Below are 22,058 nucleotides of genomic sequence, written 5' to 3' on the forward strand. Positions count from 1 at the left end.
TTTATTTTTCTTTCTCTTTTTTTCCCTCTCTTTCTCTCTTTCTTCCTTGCTACCCTCCTTCCTTCCTTCCTTATTTTCTTCCTTCCTACCTTTCCTTCATTCCTTTCTCTTTCTTTTTCCTTCCCTTTCCTTCCTTCCTTCCTGCCTTCCTTCCTTCCTCCCTCCCTCGAACCCTCCCTCCCTCCCTTCCTTCCTTCCTTGTCTTTCTTTCACCCTTCAGGGGTTTTAGCGCCATAGCTGGAGTTAAGGGAGCTCAGGGTCTGTTCTTCAAGAAAGTATCACGAACAAATGAGTTTTCTGGACAAGTAGAAGTAGATGGATGGAGATAAATGGGATAAAGAGGTACACCTATGGATGTGCCAAGGATTCATCTTTAGCCGCTAATTTAGCCAGAATTTAGTACAAGAATGTCCCATCAGTGTTTCATCATTTTAGAATAAGTAAATGGAATTTCTAGAAGTCTGTATCTATGCTTTAGTTTGGGCTGATCTTGACCTTGTAAACCCCATCTGGTTTGGGCATCTGAATTCATTTGCAAATTACATTTGGGTTCTCTGACAATCCTCTTGCCCTAGGGAAATCTCTTCCTTCCTCCACCTCCATCTCCACCCCTGCTTCACCACTGCCCCACCACCACTCCTTGTCATCTGTTTACTTTGGGAGGGCTGGGCATGGGAATGGAAACAGGACATAAACTGAAACAGTTTTCAAAAACACAAACAAGGTTGTTGGAAGAAACGACTTCCTTTTTACACAGCACCCTTGGCAGACCACAATCACTCCCTCAATCATGGACTCACGCTTGAACAAACTTCCAGACAGAAAAAACCTCAGCCTTCCAATGACAGAGAATTCATGCAATTCTCACTCATCCCAAATCCACAGTATAAATGTAGCCAGATAACGACTAGTAAGGTACAGCACTGAACTTAGAGCTGGGCTGGTTCTCTTATCCTAACATGTTATGTTTCTCACTGTGTAAATTAAAGATTTATAGTCAAGAAGAAATCCAGAGAGGCCAGCTAGTTCATTTCTTAAGGCTCCCTCCGCTAAAGAATAGTGTTCTCTATCTCTAAGGGATAGACAAAGACCTTAAACAATTTTTCATATTTGTTGAAATTAGGAAAATTTGCCTAATGGTTAGCACGGTATCTTGTATTTCATGTGATGTCTATCAATTTTGTTTATGATAATTTCCTAAAGAATCATCGATTCTCACTTGGGTGTTATGAGGCAGTAGTGTATGATAAGCCCTTGAGTTCCTAAATGGCAGACACAGAGGTTTGAATCCTGGCTTCCTAGCTGTGTGACCTTGAGCAGGTTGCTTAAACTCTACAACTTGGTTTTCTCATCTATAAAAGGGGGATCATTTAGTACCTGCCCCATAAAGTTGTTGTGGGGATTCAACAAGTTACGAGACACAGAATGTGTACAACGGAGGCTCTAACACACTGGCATCACCCTCTCTCAATCCTATAGAAAGCACTCTCTTTGAACTAACCAGGCAATCGCTTCTGCCTTACATGGGCGAGGGCACAGTCTCAGTGACTCAAATTTGTGGATTGTGTCAGGTTGATCTTTTCCCTGTGATTTGGAGGTTTGACTCTTATACTTCCTGCCAGGATGCGTTAGTCACATTAATAGCGTCCTCCATCATGGTTTGTGGTTGCCCTGATCTTTAAATTTAGCCTGTCTGTATTACAATCCTTGTTCATTGGTTAGAACCAAGAATATTTTTATAAGTTATGGCCACATTAGCAATTTAAGACAAAAAAAAAAGGAACCATAGCGTGGTTAATCCTGTTACTCTGGGCTATTGAAAAAACCAGAAATAGGCTGGCCACAGTAGCTTAGGTCAACTGGCCTTGGAAGTAATTTCGTTTATCCTCCAGATCTGCCTGGATCTCATCTCAGAAAATGGGTTTATTCTGCAGAGATTTGTCAACTATCACCTCATTACAGAATTTAAGCAGAGTTTTCCACAAATTAAGAACAGAAATTTAGAATCAACTCTTTAGTTGATGACTTCAATACTCAGTGTCTTCCTCTCTTGCTGTCCCTTTGAATCTGGAACCAACTACCTTTTCCTAGTCACTTCAGTTGCATGTCCTGCCTATTCAAGACTTTCTCGTAAATCTATCTATTCAACTAATGTTTATGGAGCTTCTGTTATGTTCCGGGCATTGTTCTAGGGGCTTTGGATAGTTAGTGAATAAACTCAACAAAGATCCCGATCCTTGAGAAACTTATATTCTAAAAGAGAAAACACACAATAAATAATAGATACAACAAATAAGAAAATTGAATCATACATGTTAGAAAATGGTAAGTGCCATGGAAAAAAAGGAGAAGTAAAGCAGAGTGAGAAGAACCAGGACAATAAGTTGTGAGGATGTGAGGGGAAGGTTGCAAAAAATACTAAAGAGACTGGACAAGGTGGGCCTCCTTGAGAAGGTGAGCAAAGACTTGGAGGAGGTGAGGCGTTGACCAGGCAGACAGGTGGCGGAAGCTATCAAGGCGCGTGCCTGGTGCATTCAAGGAGCAGTAGGAAGCCCGCATGGCTGTTAGGAAAAATTGCTGGTCCTCTCAGACCTCTCATAACCATTTATTGGCATCCTCCTTAATAATAAAAAACTAGATAAGGAAGACTTTTTAAAAGTTATAACCAACTCAAAATGTGATCACATTTTTTTCTTTTTGTTTTGTTTAATAGGTACTCTGAGTCACCTTGTCCCAAAATCTCCTTGTGGGCAGAGACAAAAATGAATGGAGTATGTAAAATTCTAGTTAATGGTAACCCTGAATACAAGTCTGCATTTTACCCTCTATTCACATTACAGTGTTAGGATAAGCCATATGAAATTGCCATTCTTGTTGCTCAGAAACTGCTAAAGATTGACAATTTTGCATGGTTTAACCTATACCCAAATTTGATAACATAAAAATAACACGAAGCATGCTGATTTCCAGAGATGTACTTTGACATTGTCATGTTTTGATGTAGTCTGTCATCGTGAAGTCATAACTGTTTGCTTTATGAAACATTTTTCACTTTACACCATATACCAAACACTTTCACATATCTCCTCAATTAATTCCCCAATCTTGTGATATAGTCATGATTACTCCCAGTTCACACGTAACAAACCTGAGAAGCATAGAATTTTAATTATTTGCTCAAGACCTCAAAGTTAGTAGAGTGCTGAGCTGGGATTTGACTCCATGTTTTTGACTGCAATTTCAGTGCTCATTCTATATTACCACAATCACAGTCTGTTACTATCTACTACTTCAAGGTATTCAAGGATACAAGAATTTCAAAACCCAGGTCTTGCATTCAAGGACCAGATAATTCAGCTACAGCAGTGTTTTCTAAGATGAGTTCTGTGGAATTCTAATCTCCAGGTGTGACGGTTAATTTTATGTGTTAATTTGCCTGGGTCTATTCTGGATGTTTCTGTGAAGGTGTTTTTGGTCCATTTAAATCTGTGGACTTTGAGAAAAACGGATTGCTCTCCATAATGTGGGTGGGCCTCATTCAATCAGTGAAAGGTCTGAATAGAACAAAGTCTGACTTCCCCAAGCAAGAGGGAATTCTCCAGAAGACTGCCTTCAGACCTCATCTGCAACATGAGTTCTTGGGACTTGAACTGCATATTGGCTCCTCCCTGTGTCTCCAGTGTGCCAGCCCACCCTGCAGACTTTTGACTTGCCAGACTATGATTGTGTGAGCTGATTCCTTAAAACAAACAAATAAATAAATAAATCTTATTTTCTGTGTGTGTGTATGTGTATATATATGTATGTAATATCTTATTAGTTGTGTGTCTCTGGAGAACCTTGACTAATAGACCTGGGATACTCCATTACAAAAGGGTCTATATATTTAGGAAGCACTAAGCATTATTATGTCCCTTTGAAAAGTAGACAGTGTACATTAATATGTCAAAAGTTCCTAGGATTTTTTTTAGTTAAAAATAAAAAAACTTTGACTGTAATTAAAAACAAAATGTGCCAGCAATCTGTGCATCTCGTTCTAGTGTTCCAAAGAATACACTTTCGTAAATGTGGACCAACGGAACCAATTTGTACAAACTAGTGCTCCATGGAAGGGCCTGCCAAGAGCTTGCGGGAAAGCACCAGCAGAGGAAGTGCACACAAGTGTTTAAAGGCATCGATCCTGGACCGTGTTGTGTGAACTCCGTGTGGTTCATTTTCATCAGCAGAATGACATAATTTAATACGTGTTGTGAGGATTCAGTGAGATAACACATGAAACATACTGAGAAAAGCGAAAAGTGCTGCTCTTATGATCTGTTACTCGCTCTGAAAATTACCGCGAGCCTGTGGATCCCAATGTGAAAGCACTTAGATGGGCCATAAAAATTAGATTGCAGAAAAATAACCAATTTTATTGAAAATGTAAAGCAATCTACAAATTTTTAAATATAATTCTTTGAACCACCATGCTTGATACTGTTATTAGACACTTGATTCTGATACGGTATTGGCTAGAGCCTTAGTGAAGGGCTGGCTGATGGATCTTTGTTTTATATCCTAACTTCAGAACTCCTGTTGACACGATTGCTCTTAAAAGTCATTTCTGCCCATTTTAAAAATTGTATTATTAGTTTTTTTGTTGTTGAGCTATATGAGTTCTTTGTACAGTTTGTATATTAACCCCTTATCCGGTATATGGTTTGCAAACATCTTCTCCCAGTTGTTAGGTTTCGTTTTGTTTTGTTGATGGTTTCCTTTGCTGTGCAGAAGATTTTTAGTTGGATGTAGTCTCCTTTGTTTATTTTATCTGTTATTTCTCTTCCCTGGTCAGACATCATACTTGAAAATACGCTGCTAAGACCGATGTTGAAGAGCATACTGCCTGTTTTCTTCCAAAAGTTTAATGATTCCAGGCCTTACATTCAAGTCTTTAATCCATTTTGAGTTAATTTTTGTGTATAGTGTAAGATAGTGGTCTACTTTCATTCTTTTTCATGTGGCTGTCCAGTTTTCCCAACATGATTTATTGAAGAGACTTTCTTTTCTCCATTGTTTGTTCTTGGCTCCCTTGTCGAATATTAGCTGTCCATAAATGTGTGGGTTTATTTCTGGGCTCTCGATTCTGTTCCATTGATCTGTGTGTCTGTTTTTGTGCCAGTACCATGCTGTTACTATAGCTTTGTAGTATATTTTGAAATCAGGGAGTATGATATCTCCAGCTTTGTTCTTTTCCTCAGGATTCCTTTGGCTATTCCAGATCTTTTGTTGTTTGTTCCATATAAATTTTAGGATTCTTTGTTCTATTTCTGTAAAAAACGTTGTTGGAACTTTGAATCTGTAGATTGCTTTAGGAAGTATGGACATTTTAACTATGTTAATTCTTCCAAACCAAGAGCATGGAATATCTTTCTGTTTCTTTGCATCTTGTTCAATTTATTCTAACAATCTTTAAAGATCTGAACAGACATTTTTCCGAAGAAGATATATGGATGGCCAACAGGCACAAGAAAAGATGCTCAACATCATTAACTACCAGGAAAATGCAAATCAAAACTACAATGAGATATCACCTCACTCCCATCAGAATGGCTATAATTAACAAGACAGGAAACAATAAGTGTTGGAGAGGATGTGGAGAGAAGGGAATCTTCATACACTGCTGGTGGGAGTGCAAACTGGTGCAGCCACTGTGGAAAACAGTACAGAGATTCCTCAAACAATTAAGAATAGAACTACCATATGATCCAGTTATTCTACTGCTGGGCATTTATCCAAAGAGCATGAAAATACAAATACATAAAGATAGATGCACTGCTGTGTTCATCACAGCCTTATTCACAATAGCCAAGACTTGGAAGCAACCTAGGTGCCCACCAAGGGATGAATGGATAAAGAAGATGTGGTGTATATACACAATGGAATACTGCTCAGCCATAAGAAAAGCCGAAATCTGGCCATTTGTGACAATATGGATGGAACTTGACAGTATTATGCTAAGTGAAATAAGTCAGAGAGAGAACGTCGAATACTCAAATACCCTATGATCTTACTCATAAGTAGAAGGTAAGAACAAACAAACACATAGAAACATAGATTGGATTGGTGATTATCAGAGAGGAACGAGGGAGGGAGGAGGACGAAAAGGGTGATTAGGCACATGTGTATGGTGATGGATTGTAATTAGTCTTAGGGTGGTGAATACGATATAATCTACACACATTGAAATATATAACAATGTACACCTGACATTTATGTTATATACCAATGTAACCACGATAAAAAAAAAAGTAATTTCAAGTGCTTATATTGTCTCACAATTATTTATTTAGATGCTTGTGAGCGATTTGAGAATGGGAACCTTGTCTCATTCATCTTTGTGCTAGTAACTACCTGTGTGTCTGATTGAGGAGGGGCTCAGTGTATGCTAAATAAACTTATCTGGGCCCATTTCAGCTTGTGTTAGCAAAGTGCTAAGAGCTTTGGCTATATACACTATGCTTAGAGAGACTTTAGATGTAAGGGCGCAACCATAGGATTGTCCTGCCTTATATTTAAATCTGAGTGAGGATAAATTCTACTCACTTTTAATCTTTCTTCTTTTTTTTAGCTGCCTAGGTACCCTGTAGAGTGTCTGTAGTTTACAAGACACATAGAGAGCAAACTAAAAAAAATTAACTCATAACTAACGATACTACAATTCAGATATGCAGAAGAGTCACCACATGCTGGTTGACAGAGAGAAAATTTAACCAAAACTCTAGTCCTATTTAAAGCCTAGGGTGACCTTACAATGTAAGCATCTTTTTGGGTAGTGTTCATTCTAGGATGAAAATCTTTAGTTCTCATATAGCTTCTCTTTTGGATGGTGTCCAGGTTTAAAAGAAGAAAAAGTGGATTTTGTTTCCCTGTGGTGCTGAGGAGAAGAGACTCTGGCCTCCTGTTGTCCGTGAGTATGCACTGGCTGGTGTCTTCTGGACTTGGAGGCAAATTCCTCTCTGCCTTGTCATGGAATTGCCCTATGGTCTCCAACGTTGAAATCTACCAGTGGTGAACTCAAGGTCCATCTGTTTGGCTTAGGCACCTCTACCTCTGAGCCCCTCACCACACCTTCCCTCTATCCAATTGTTACCGAACCTGAAGTGAGTTCGCTCACCCATTGTGCAGCAAGCCAATGTCTCACACCGGGTGTGGTGGAAGAAAGTAGGAATTTTATTTTTGCACAGCGCTGAGCAAGGAGAGAGGGCAGCTAATGCTGAAATCCCAAACTCCTCGAAAAACTAAAAGGAAGAGTTTTTATTTGGGATTTTAGGTAGGGGAGGGGGAGCATATGGCCTTGCTGGTCAGAGCTTTCCCACCAGCCTGTCTTTGGCCTTGAGACACTTGCAGAGAGGAGGGAGCTCATGACCTTGCTGGTCAGCAGCTTTCCCACCAGCCTGTATCTCTTTGCGGGAGGAGATAGTCCAGGTGCTTGTCCTTGACGGTGTCTGTCTCCATGCAGGATAGTGGATTCTGGAGCCAGGAAGCCAGAGAGTAAGCATGGAATGAGTGTTTTGGTTTTAACCCCATATATGCTGGGTTTAATGTGGGGAAACTGATATCAGGGTCGGTATCACAATTGGCCCATACATCCAATCCCATCCCCTACTATGGATTTCTTCTTTCACACAAGCTGACCCTGAACTCAGTATCCATGGCACAGGGAAGTTGAGTAGCTCAGGAATGCTCACTTCAGGGTCTCCCTCTGCCTACCGCTCTGGTTCATGTTGGGCCCTATGATGGTTCAGGGCAGCTTCCTCTGCAAGTTCAAAATGCAAGACCACCCACCCTGTGCCCCGTAAGTTATTTCCTCATGAACCGAACTCATGTTGGGCTGTCGCCCAGAGACGTGAACACCAATACACATATCTGATTGCTTCTGCTACTCTTTCTTTTCCCCTTCTTCCCACAGTCCTCTGAGGCCAAAAAGGAGCAGCCTCTTCTCCTTCTGGACCTTCCCCAGTGAAAACTGCACGTCGGTGCAGTCAAGCCGGCCCTGGATATGTTCACGGGGAGGTCAAGGAATTTAGGTAATCATTTCCCCAAATAATAAATCATAAAAGGCTAGTGTCCTTATGCAAAGTCCTATTTTTAAACATCAGAACACAAGTCTTTCTTCTGGTATTTGATAAAAGAATGCAAAAAGAAAAAATCACATTAATGCTTTTCAAAAGAAAATTTTTTTGAGAATTGAAGCTGTTTCTTCCTTAATGAATTGTACTGGGGGATGGGGTGTAGTTATTAGTTCCTTTAAACTGGTGCACATAGCACTTAGGCACAAAACTGATATTGGAAATGAGGCGAGTAACATTTTAATATTATTTCTTTAATGTACTGTACTCTTCTAGGAAGACTTTAAAATCCTTTCTTACTTTTTTTGAAAATTATTTTTGCAATAATTATAGACTCATAGGAGGTTGAAAAAACAGTACAAACAGCCCACTATACCCTTCCCCCACTTCCCTCCATGGTAACGTCTTACCTGACTATAGGAAAATATAAAACCAGGAAATGTCATCGTACCATGCTGTTAACTAGCCTGTTGGCCTTACTCAGATTTCTCCAGTTTTCACATGCACTCTTAAAATATTGCTTATTTATATTTACACAGTCTCATTTTTCTCCACCACCCTGAGAGTAGGTACAGACACAGCAAGTGAGGTTCAGAGAATTCCAAGTGCTGTCCTCAGTCCTGTGTGATGTCCCCTCTGCAGAATGTGGGATGGCCAGCAGTGCAAAACCAACTGTGTGTCAGGGCTCTTCCCTGGCACGTTCCCTTCTGGAACCTTAACTATTCCCACTAGAGATTTGCTAAATTCATCCTACATCTTTGTGCTTTTTTTGAGTTGTTTCTATCCCTAAGAAATTAAGTCACTCAATTCTTAATTTATTTTTTCTGGAATCTCGAGAGATGATTGCTCTCTGAGAACTTCGGGTAAAACTTTGAGGGTAAGATGCTGATAGCAGGGGAAGGATCAGCAAAAGGGGAGCCTGGGCCTGGAGGGGCAAACTCGCTCTCCACCCTCGCAGATTCACTGTGGGAAAGTTGTGTTCATTAGGAAAGACTGGGACAACGGCGGACTGTGGTCGCCTCAGACAAAGTGGGTGATTTAGGTTTGAGAAGCAAAGGGAAATGAAGAAGTCAAATATTAAAGTCTAAAATTGTAATCATCCTTATCTGAAAACAAGAATAACCTAGATAATATGTAAGCATAAGTTTCGAAACCTCAAAAAAGCAAGGATGAAAGTGGAAGAATTAAACTCTCTTGTGTTTCAAAAACCAATTAGGGAAAAACAGCACACCACGCCTTAAGATTGGAAAATGGTTGTCTGGAGGTTTTAGCAAATGAGCAGAAAAGTTTCCATGTAATTTCAATAACCAAGTAGAGTCAGAGTGACTCAAGACGTGTCTGGAGTTTAGGCTTATTCGATGGAAACTTTGTAGGCTGGGTCTTCCTCCTCCCACTGTGACTTTACAAGCCAGAGCCCACAGGCTTGGAAACAGTAACTGGGCAATTACTAAATGGTTGCTGGGTGATGGCATAAATAATTGGAAAAAAGCTTGAATTTGGATTCACAACAGCTATCAAGTTAAGGCTTCTTAGCCTCATGCTATAGACAGTTTTGTATACGAATAGGACACATGACTATTGAAGGAAAATAGACGTTTGCTATGTATTTCCAATTAAAATTCATCTTAATCAGTCAAGTGTGTTCTACAAAAGTACAGAGAAAAAGTTCTTTTAGATTTTTTAAAGTATTCTTAAAAAATACTTGCACTAGGAGGCTCCAGATGTTCTCAGAAGCCACTGTAATGTGCTTTTTGAGAGGGTATATTGAAGGCTCCCACGTAGAGAGAACTTAAGTCAAAAAGCCCCGGTCCTGTCACCAGGGGCTCCAGAGCTGACCAGCTCATTCTCATCAGAAACCAAAGCTCGAGGCAAGGACAGGCTGAGAGCAGAACTGAAAGAATCCTTGTCACTTTCGTATTGTGTATTTATCCAAATGTGTTTATGAGTATATGACCATATTATATATTTACCCATCTGGTGAAAATGATATTCTCTTAGCCGCAGAATTTCACTACCACCACCACCACCAGACACACACCTGTTTTCTTGGCTGAATATTTTGATAAACTGCTTGAGATGGAGAATAAAACACACACGGGCCAGACTTAACTGACACTAAACAGCTATTCATCTGTTTTTTATTGCGATAATGCTTGTGACCTGGGTTTCTTTTGGTAAACAAAGAATTCAGGCCAAAGGCTGGATTTGAAAGATAAGACAATAGAGAAGATTTTTTGATTGGCAGACGAAAGGGAGTGTGGGGACAAATAGTGAAGATTAACTTTCATTAAGTTTTTCTGGGTGATATGTGATGTAATTTCTTTTCCTTATTTCACCTAGAAATCTTCATTGAAATTGAAAGCGCATCGTAGTGTTGGATTTCTTTTGTGGCCGTGGCAAAAAGCTGAGTTTGGCTTCAGAGTAGGCACAGGGTGACAATAGAAGCCACCGCGGCATTTCAGGCAGATCTGGGTTCCTTTGACTTCCAGGCACCGATCTATTTCTTCTTAATTGAAAATGCTGTTATGATGATCAGGTTATCTACTGTTAGTACTTTTCCTCCAAATTTAAAATGTTGAAGCAAAAAGATGACTACCTTCTTAGTGAGAAAGTCTTTACTTTGATAGACGCTTTATGGTTATATCTGTATGTCACTAACAAAAATTTAAACACATGTTAAACTCCTCATCGAGAAATAGGACCCATTTTGCAAATGGATATTTTGGACCATCCGATTAACAGGGAAATTTCAGGTGTAAAGAGGGGTGAATTAATAAACTCTTGCACTGAATTTAAAGTATTAACTTAAAAATGAAAAATCACATTAATTTTACTTGTTATAAAGCTACAGATGTTTACTGTAAACAGAGAAATGCAGATAGGCAAAAGACATGACGCTCAAAAAACTACCAAGTGAAGCAAATCACTGCTACTATCCGGATGTACGGCCTTATAGTGCTGCTGGTGCAAGGTCTCAGTTGGTGTGCTGATTATTATCTGTCTCCTATACTCAAGTGCTGTGCTAAGGGCTCTGTGTACAATATTTCAGTAAACTTCTTTTTATACCATGAGATAAATGCTATTTTACGCAAGTGGAAACAAAGTGTTCAAAGGGGTAGAAATGAACCCCTTTGGGAGTTCTCTAAAGCTTATTTATTTATGGCCTGTGGCACACTAAATAGGTAAGCTCCTTTGTCACTTAAGTTGCAGGGCTCACCATAACTCTAGTCTTGCAGACATTGGCCCAAGTTGAAGAATTCCACAAGGAGATTTCAGGAATATAAAGAAATTCAAACCAAAGCCAAATCTACTAATCTACATGGAGGAAAGAATTCAGGAATATCCAACGTACAAAGAGTGCTCTCTCTGTTGATTGGAATATAACAGTACCCTCATACTTGACCCATTATCAAATATAGAAGTGTTAAGATTGCCACAGGAAGAGTTGAGCCATCCCAAAATAAAATACTCAAGGAGGTTGCATTTGAAACTTAAATATTTGGGGGATATTTGTTAAAACAGTTAGCATTACCCTAATTAATGCAATTACTGACAATAGTTACGCTTAAAAAAATGAATGTAGAGGACAACATGGTGAAGTGAAAATACCTTATGTTATAAAAAGTATATAATATAACACTTTCCAGCTTTTATAGGCTATGTACTATTTTATCACATTTAAATTTCATAACAGACACACTGCATATTTGAGAAATGTGAAAACTTTTCCACGTATGATATTGTTAAAGGCAAAATCTATGAAATATGAGTCACATGCCAGACTTCCAAGAAACCAATATTCCTGGGTTTCCTTACAAATGGTGATTCACTCTTCCAGGATGTCTAAGCAGACGTCCTAGAAGGTGGGCGGCAAAGAAGAATTAAGAGCAAGCAAAAGAATTAGAGAATAAAATGTGTCTTATTTTACAAATAGGTGTTTTCTCACCTGAATGCATATTCCTGGTATTTTCACCTATTTTTTAGAACCACTTGATGTTTTGCTTTTTCACTTCTCCTCTATGATCAGCGGTCATTCACTTTGAGATGGAAGTTATCAGGAACCACTTGGACCAATGGGGTCTGAGTCTTTAAGTAACTAAATTTTTTGTGTGCCTGGAGGTTGACCTTTAAGAAGCAATATTTAAAATCATGCAACCATAATTGAAGGACCACTTTATAGAATGTATGACAGCATTTCCTGCCCCTTTAAACGGGCTATTCTAAACATAATCAAATATTTTCCTAAAGACCCTGTTCATTATCATGAACAGGAGTGCACTCTGCCCTTTGGTGCTTGCTCCAAAGCGAACTGCGTTCTCCACTGCTCCCGCCATCCCTGCCCCACGCCTGCCATGTCCTCCTGCTTGGTTTCAGGTGTTTGGATATCACTCCTCTCTCTGCTGCTGTGTGACTGCTTAGACCAGTCCTGCCTGCCACTTTTCTTATTTGCATAACAGAGTTCGTGTTATGGGCTGAATTGTGCTCTCTCCAAAATTTACACATTGAAGTCCTAACCCCCAGTACTTCAGAATGTAACTGTATTTGGAAATAGGGTCTTTGCAGGTGTAATCCAGTTAAGATGAGGTCATTAGGGTGGGCCTTAACCCAATATGACCAGGGTCCTTATAAGAAGAGAAAATCTAGACACAGACACTTTCAGAGGGAAGATGATATGAAGACACATGGAGAAGATGGCCATCACCAAGCCAAGGAGAGGGACCTGAAACAGATCCTTCTCTCACAGCTCTCAGAAGGAACCAACTCTGCCAACACCTTATTTAGGACTTCTAGATTCCAGAACTGTGAAAAAATAACTTTCAGTTGTTTAATCCCCTCAGTCTGTGGCACTTTGTTACCTAATCCTAGCAAAGTCATACAGGTTCACTTGGAAATCACATAACCAAGTTAATTAATACCATGAAAACTAACTATAAATAAACTTTAAGAGAATCCAAGAATATGTCTCCTATGAGTAGCTCTTATGAGCTTAGTGATATGAATATGGCTGCTCCGAGTCCTACTCATTTTATGATGCCTTCTTAGATGCTAGTATTCATTAATTCAATTATTCATTCAATCAATGGATATTTATTGAGTCCTTTTTATGTACCAGACATTGTCTTTGCTCTCACAGAGCTTACATTCTAATGAAAAGATAGATAATAATCTAATAATCAACTAAACGAGATACCTTCAGATTGTGAAATTACCTTCAAGAAAAGAGACAAGAATGAGATGAAGAATAACCAGCAGCTACTAAGATAGAAAGCCCAGAGAAGATGTCTCTGAAGAAGTGACACTTAGTCAAGTTCTGACAAATGAGAGTCAGGCAGCCACACAAAGATGTGAAGAAAGTGGTCCAGGTCGGCGGACCTGCAAGTCCCAAGGAAGAGGAGGCTCCGTATGTTCCAGGACCAAGAAGGAGGCCAGTGTGCTGGAACGCAGTGAATAGGGGGAGAGATATGTGAGAAAAATTGCAGAGGTATAGACTGGCCAGGTCATGGAAGGTTTCGTGTGCTACGCCAAAGACAATCTTGTGGACAATGGGGAACCTTTGATGATATTAAGCTGGGAATACTATGGTGAATTTGTTTTTGCTCACTTCCATGGCAATATTGAAGATGTTTTTGTAGGGTTGCTGGATAAATCATAGGTTGCCTATCAATATTTGGGAAATATTTACACTAGAAAAATGTTGATTATTTATCTGACATTCAAATTTAACTGGGCATTCTGTATTTTTATTCCCTAAATTTGGCAACCCTAGTTGGAAAGCGCAGGAGCAGAGGTGAGGAAGCTATTGTGGTTGCTCAGAGAGAGATGACAAAGGCCTGAAAAGGTAGGAAAGTGGAGCTTTGAATAGAAGGGAAGTAGACCTGACTGTCTGTGGTCGTTGATTACTGAAATGGGATACAGAAAGTGGAGTTTGAGGGAACACAAGGAGTCAAGAGTGACTTCAAGTTTTCTGACTTGACTGGAGGACATTGCCTGTCTCTTAGAGATGCAAGAGAAAGAGAAGATTTGGGAGAGGAGTAAGTAAGGTTTTGGAAACGCTCAATTTAAAGTGCCAGTGGCCCATTCAGGTGAAAATATACAAGAAGTAATTGGATAGACAGATCTCGAAGTCAAGAAAATTTTGTTTAGAGAATTCTGGGTTCCTGATTTGTGAGTCATCAGCACATTGTTGTCAGTTATGTTTATGAAATGATAGCACAGGAAGGGCACGTTAGAGTGTGAAAGAGTCAGGACAGACCTTGTGATAATTCTGATATTCAAAGGACAAGAAATGGGAAGAGGAGCAAAGAAGAAGAGAAGCAATAGAATGTGCTGATTCCAAATAAATTGTAAGTTTAGAAAGGAAAGTAGTGACTTCCCATTTCAGGCAGTACGAAGGACCGGCTAACCAGAAAACATCCCTGCTAAGTAATACCCAGATATGTTGGATAAAATATGACAAACATACTTTAAATGTGGAGCTAAACCTTCAAAAATTAAGAGAGATCCCCAGGACCCCTACATAGAGAGAACTTAACCCCTGAGTGGTGAATGTGTGAAACGGTGCTTAGCCATCCTGGGGAAGTTTACTGATCTTGGAGTGAGGGGTTTACCTTCCATGAAGGAGCAGATGAGATCCTGTAATTTAAAAAAAATTAAAAATAGCCTACATATTCTTAAAGAGGCAACCATATAAACAAATTGTAGTAAGTACAAACAATAGCACATACTAAAATGCAGTTGTCATGAACTATGACTACAGGTATCATCACAGATAAATTTCAAAAGCAACATTGAAAGATAAAGAAAGTTCCAGAATGATACTCCAGTATTCTATTTAAAGGAAATTTTAAGAATACAATAGATTAAATAATGTTAATGCAAGTATAAATGATAAAACATGTAACCCCAATATAATATAGTCGTGTTAGTGGTTACTTTTGGTGAGGGAGAGAAAGAAAGAGTCAAAGAGAGGTATACAAGAGCTTCTGTGGTACTTATAATGTTGCATTCCTTTAATAAAAGGAAAAAAATTAAGGTAAATACCAAGATTTGTCAAAGCTAGGTGGTTAGTAGATGGGGCCTTGGGGAATGCTTGAAATATCTTAATATAATGTTTAATAAGAGAAGAATATCTTAATAGGATGAATAAGAGAAGAAATTGAGATATTATCTGTAAGCTATAGGAGCCAGAGGGAATGCAAGATTGCAGCATGTAGGTGTGTGCACACATGAGTGTTCATGTGTGTATGCACGTCTGTGTGTGTGTGTGTATGTGTGTTTATGTTGAGAAAGACTGAGTGTGTTTTAGTAAGTTGTGTAGAAGGCTCCAGGGCAGATTCACTCACGTGAGTTCACATATGAACAAATGAATGAAAGATGGTCTTAACTTTCTCTGTCAACTGCAGATAGAAATGAAGCCACAGGGCTTGACATGTGGTGAAATTTAAGAATCAGTTCTGAGGGATATGGAAGAGGAAGCTGAGTAGAGATGAGCAAATAAATAAATAGGTAGATAGATAGACAGACAGACAGACATAAATAGACCAGGTGGTCTTGGGCTCTGGAAGGTGAGTTCACCAGACAGTTGAATTCAAAATATGTGAAAAACTATAATGTGTGTGTATATCTCGATATGTATCTAGCTAGCTATAGTTTTTCACGTCTTTTAACCTATCAGCATGCTCCCTCATGTTTCTGGTTGGTTTCGACGCCTGTTGCAAGCTCATGGAAGCTAGAGATATGACAGCGTGGGGAAGTAGTTAGAAGATGTGTTCATGTTCAGCCTCTGTTACCACAAATAAGTCCCTTAGGCTTTCTAAGCCTCGAGACCTTCCAAACTCATCGTTTGGGGGACTAAATGAGATGAAATATGTCACAGGGCTTTGGGAAGTATAAAGACTTAAATAGTCCAATCACAATTTATTGAAGAAAAAATGGAATCTGCCCGGGAAAAGAAATAGTTAAAATTCATAAATGGCAAATGAAGCCAGGGCTAAATCAGGTACAAGAAATGTGTTATTATCTAAAATTATTTTAGGTATTAAGTGGCTTTTTGTGTGCAAAGTTGCATTTTCATTGTTTTTACTGTAGCAATACCAGTGGGGCTTCCTGCTTGATTGGAAAATTGAGTATCTACTGTCATGGATATATGGCTGCAGTTGGAGATTCTCTCAGTTGGATGAGAGACATACCCTGATGGGCAACATTGCCTTGTGGTTAGACACACAGACACCAGAGCTCACCCCAACAAGTAACTTAAACTTCCATGTAAAAATGAAGGTAGAAGTGGTATCCGCCATATTATAGGCTTGTCATGAGAATTAAGTGACTCGAGATTTATAAAGCACTCAGAGTGGCTGGCTCCCAATAAGTGCTGTAGAAGTAGTGGATTAGTACATAAGTTCTGCTCCTCTGAAGCAGTGGCTTTTCCCAACTGCGGCAGACAAGGTATTACACCGAACGCTGGCTCTTGCTCTGTTTTCCTAACAATGTGGCACGCTACAGCAATACCTTCTCAGAAGGCCCTTGGGACTCTCCATCGTTCTGGGATCATGATCTAACTCTGCTGCTGTCTCATTTTCCAAGTTTGGGATGAAGGAACAGGGTGACAATCGCTTACATGATCTTAGTGAAGTGTAAGAGCCCCAGTGGAGGGGCCTCCTGGCACAGCAGTGGATCTGTCTTCCCTCTCCTAGGATCATTTTGGGATCATTGGTCTGCTATGCTAACAGTTTTATGGCACTTTTGAACATTGCTAGTGAAACTGCTGTTAGATACTATCTTTCTGGGGGACAGCATCTCAAAAACCTTAATAAATGTACAGGTTTCAGTTTGGGCAATTAATTTTGAGATAATAAGTGGCAAGTGCTCAAAACTTTATGAATAGCGTCGCTGTGTTGTTGCTTAAAGTGATGATGAAAAGTGAGGAACTCCCTAATGTACAAATGATGAATAAATGCTGGTGTGCTCAAGCACTGCAACCTATAGGGCAATAAAATGAGAGAAATTTTTATTTTTATGTGAAAAATTCATGATATATTCTTAAGTAAAAAGCGAGTTACAAAACCATGTGTAGAATTTGATCTCACTTTTTTAAAAAGAGGTAACTTTTGTATGTTGATATTTGAATGGAAAAAACTTGGAAGAATCTGCACAAAATTATTAGTGATAATTATCTTTGGGCAGTGGTATTTTGAGTGGTTTTAATTTGCTTATTTTCTTCTTGTTTATGTATGTTTTCTAAATTTTATTCAATCAGCATGAGTAGAATGCATGAGAGCAAAAAAAGAGGAAAACATTGTAAGGAGGCATTTCATCAGTTTGGCTTGTTTTTGTCATCAAGGTATTTGAGAAAAATGTTTCCATGCATTCCAAGAGGGCTCTGGAAGAGGAAAAGCTTCCTTCTGCCCTCCTTGGTTCTGTGGCTGGGCCTAAGAATTAAACTGGCAGAAGGCAGATTAAGAGGAGAAAAGCATACAAATTTTACTTCATATTTTTATGTGCACATGGGAGTATTCAAAAGGAAAATGACGACTGGAAGAAACCATTAGGGTCCGAAGCTTATATATCTTTTTAAACAAAGAATGATAAATTGTGGGGATGTGATAAGACAAGGGTTTATGTGCTAGGGGCAATAAATTGTGAGACAGTAACTAGAAAATATTTGGGGGAAACTACTGGAAGATAAGGGTTATTTTAGCAGGCTTGCTCATCCACCAGTCTCTGTGATAAGAATGTTCTCTTCCTGGTGCAGGGAGGGCATCTGACTCATGGGAAATTTTAGGACCCGTTTTTAGGTAGAAAGGGGAAGTCAGAGAGCCCTTCCTCCATCTGCTGTTTCTCAAGTGCCTTCAGCTCAAAATAAGCAATGTGCCAAAGCAGCATAATTTGGGGTGGCATGTTCTGAACCCCTTCAGGGCCATCGCCAGCCTTAGAATGTCGTGTTTTTCTCCTGACTCTCTTGGTGAGGGCCACATGCTGATGGTGTAAACACCAGAGCTGAGAAGTGGTACAGTGGACATTTACTTCTTCCCGCCTCCCTTCCCACCATCCTCACAGTCCTCTCAATAGGAAAGAGGATCTCTATTGCACAGGGTCAAAAGTACTTTACTATCTAATGTCTCAAGAGGGAAAAAGGAGAGAACAACTCTTATCTTGACCTAGTAATCAATGGTGAGCTCTGTCAACCACAATGGCTCCCTTTTGCTCAACTAATTATCTTGGTTGAAATAATATCTTTGAGTTACTCCCAACAGACCGGTCTCAATGATGAGGAGAGGAGGTTGAAGCTTTTGGCTAACAACTCCTAGGGGTGCTGCCAACAGGTCTCCAAAGGCCGTTCTCAGACATTTCTGGCAGATTTCCAAAGCCCAGAAATCTGAAAAAATAAAAATGAGAAAGAACAGGAAAGCACTAGATTCTCTCTTTGGTGCTCAAGTGGCCAGCCCTGCGGAGGCTGTGGCCATGGCTGTGGGTGAACCAGACAGAACACCTGATTTCACACGTGATGCTAGCTGTCACTCCTGCTGGGTTTCCTTTTGTTTCTAGTCGCCAAAGATACTAGGTCTGACCAACTTGTTTCCTCCCTGGGATTTTCCTTTTCATTAGAATACCTGAGTAAATGCAGGCTTCCATGGCCCCATCCTAGGTGGAGGGAACGCGGCTGAGAAGCATATTAGGGTAAGAATGAAGAACTTGGGCTCTAAGGCACCACTTACTAGCCAGTTCTTGAAGCAGAATTTCTAAGCTTCAGTCTCCGCCTTTGTCAAATGGAAATAAAAACAGTACCCACTTCAAGAGGTTACTGTGAAGATGAAATTCAGTTGTGTCCTTAAATGCCTGGCATATAATAAATATTTAATAAAAGTCAACAGGAGAGCAGAACTCCTTGGGGGAGTTAAGGATTGGCCAGATTCCGGTTTGAGAGGCAGTGGAAGGACAGCTAGGATGGACTTTGTGACTAGAATCCACACACGGGCACTGGCCCTCCCCAACCCAAGCCGAGTCATCTAGGCAGTTACTTCCTCAGTAAAAGTACTTCTTTCTATTCCCAAACCCCAAAACATAGTATTTAAAACAGCACTACCGTTTCATGAAGGTGATGTTTTGGATGTCTGTTTTCCTAAATAGTTCTTAAATTTATGCCTATAAATTCATGCCCTTTAACCACAGAACTTCAGATGTGCAGAAATCTGCTAGGAACGTTATCCGGGGAAAGAATGCTGCTTCTTATGCTCTCGGTTTCCTTGTAAAGGGAACACCAGAGAGCTCGGAATATTTAGGTTATTTGAGAACAGTAGGAAAAAGTGAACTATTAAATAAAAAAAATAAAGACATTGAGTCTGCTTAAACTGATCACTGCAGCTGGCAGCAGCTCATTGAAAGGCAGTTTCAGAATGTGATCGCTTTCAAAGAACCTTTTCATATATTTTCCGAGGTCTCTCTGAAAGGACCCTTTCTTTTGAGCATTGCTGTGAAGGGGGGCCTCTATAAACCAAAATGATTTGGGAGGTAAGCATGGTTCTTAAAGGAACAGAGGCCTGGTTCAGAAATGTTTATCAAGCTGGAAAAACCCAACTGACTTTCCCAGCTAGGCATACCAGTTTTTCTCATCTCCAAAGCAGATGCCATGTCTTCGAGTCCTCAGGTCCCATTTAGGAAATCAGCAAATGGCTCTGCTTGCACAGGCCCAGGCTGAGTCAGTGCACCTCTCTATGGGCCTGGGCTGTAAGTGATATTATAGGCTGCACTCCCTCTGTCCTTTCAGATCACAAGGTCACTTGTGATGGCTGGAGTGGCTTTTCTCCCTTGGCCTCTTGGTTAAACATTTGCTCCTAAAGACAAAATACTCTTTTTCTCTGCTTAGCCTTCACTGACCTTAAGTGCTCAGAACTTTTCAAACAAAGAGAATCAGTTAATAGAAGGGCAGAGATTCGGAGCCTCAGAAGATGAGGTTGGCTGTACAGAAGAGATGTCTTTCTCTGTTCCTTACACGCTTGGAGAGAGATGATACATGCTTGTGTGTACTGGGGACCAGGCACTTTAAAGCTCAACGTGAGGATTAAAGGAGAGAATGCATCAGAGCAGTGCCTGACTCAGCGATGGCGGCAGGCGTTCAGCCATTTTCTCCGGTTCCTCCCCGCCCTTGGCGCTCACTCTGTTACAGAGGTAGATATTGTGTGTCCCCTGGATCTTCTTTTCTCTCAGAGCAAACACCTGTTTTTTTTCTTTTCAGTTGCTGCTCATAGGACAGAGGCTGCGTACCTTCTCAGCATCTTTGTATTGTCCTCAGCTCAACAATATCCTTTTCATTTGGATTGTGGTGTGTGGAACTGAACTCAATACTCCAGGTGAGGTGACCTCCACATAAGGGAGTGGCCTTTATATCCTCTCTGAATGGAATTTCTCTTGCATTTCCCACCAAGGTCATCTTCCTGGCTCATTCAACGTGCTATTGATCTGTATCAAGTCAGCAGAGGCTCCTACACGGTTCAGCTTTCCTGTTCAGGGACCTGTCAGTCCATCAGTTGGGAAGACACCTACTTTATTGGGACCCCAAGAAAGGCATAGTCAAACGCTCTTTGAAGATCTGGCTGCACTCTGACTACGGCGTTGCCTTTATTTGGCAGCTACCAAAAAAGAACGTGGTGTTATTTTCCATGAAGGTGGGGGTTTTTTTCATTCAAAAGATATTTACTAAGTGCCAGGCAAATGGTAGGCACTCAGTAAGTTTTGAATGAATGGATGCCTTTGTACTTCCTGAATTATGTAGGCTTCTATTACTCCCTCTGACTGACTGGTTTTGACATGTATGTTCTATTTTTTCTTTATATTTGATTGGTGAATGGTACTAGCATTCATCTAGTCATCCACATCAGAAAAGTGGGACTCAGCCTGAGCCCCACCCTCTCCTATCACCTTCATCCAATCAGTCATTAAGTTGAATAACATACGTGTTCTAAAGCTAAGCTATGGCTTGTGAAATTTACTTTAGGAAATTGTAACTATAATAAGTCCTACTCTCATCTTCTGTCCCTCAGCAAATATATTTCAGTTCACTTCTCAAAAGTGATTGGAAATGACTCAGAGATCTTAAGAGCAGTTTCCCTGGGGACCCACCACTTTAATTTTGGGGGCGAACGGGTTCAGAGTAGAATCCCCATCTCTCACACAATCTCACCTCTCTGATGCTTCCATATCCTCTCATTAATGGTTGTTCTACCATTCTTGGTCTGAAGTCCATTATTCCTGAAAAAAGTTGAAAACCAAATTGGACAAATTTTATTCCTGCTTTCTCTTGGTCATTTCTGAATACTGCACTACTTGCTGCAAGAAATGAGCCTGTCTTCTCTAGTCTTCTAACTTTGAATACTATTAGTGGGGCAATTTGGTTATCCTCAGGTGTTATGACTTAAGAAACTCTGGTATGAGACAATTGTGTCTTTCAGCTGTTGATAACTTCCAGTAACTAACTGAACCGCTGAGGTTCTCACAGAGAAACCCGGAAGAACTTAGTTGTCAATGAGCTTTAACATTTTGTGTAGGACCTAGGGTGCCGAAGTGGGCAAGTATTTCTAAGTATTTGAGCTATGTTTGTGACTTATAAAACATAGCTTGAAAAAATATAGCATTTATATGTTTTGTTAACTATTTCATATAAAAATATTGTAATGGTATTAGTAATAACTACACCTATAAAACCTATGTTGCACTGGATGCTTCACTTGTAATTTTTAAAATGACAGGATTGTTTACTTTATACGTTTGGAGGAACTGAAGCTTCAGAATATGTAGTAACTCACCCAAGCTCGCCAAACTAGAAAGTGCAGACCAGTACTGGGACTCAGGTTTGCCTACACAAAGCCTGCATTCTTAGCTACTTCCATTGGAAAAATATTTTTTGAGTGCATACTATATGCCAGGCAATATTCTAAGTGCTTAAGATACACCAAT

The 22,058-nt window shown here is 39.9% G+C and overlaps 1 long non-coding RNA gene across 1 annotated transcript in view; it reads left to right on the top strand.

The window, feature by feature from the left end:
- The first annotated feature begins 6,834 nt into the window (after positions 1-6,834).
- LOC123279239 (uncharacterized) overlaps positions 6,835-22,058 on the top strand; it is a 30,449-nt gene continuing 15,225 nt past the window's right edge. Inside the window, exons 1-3 of the long non-coding RNA XR_006517149.2 lie at positions 6,835-6,946; positions 7,949-8,066; positions 20,341-20,455. This is a non-coding gene — a long non-coding RNA (uncharacterized lncRNA). The remainder of the gene's footprint in view (positions 6,947-7,948; positions 8,067-20,340; positions 20,456-22,058) is intronic.

Source organism: Equus asinus, chromosome 24 (assembly GCF_041296235.1).
Source record: "Equus asinus isolate D_3611 breed Donkey chromosome 24, EquAss-T2T_v2, whole genome shotgun sequence".
NCBI lineage: Eukaryota > Metazoa > Chordata > Mammalia > Perissodactyla > Equidae > Equus > Equus asinus.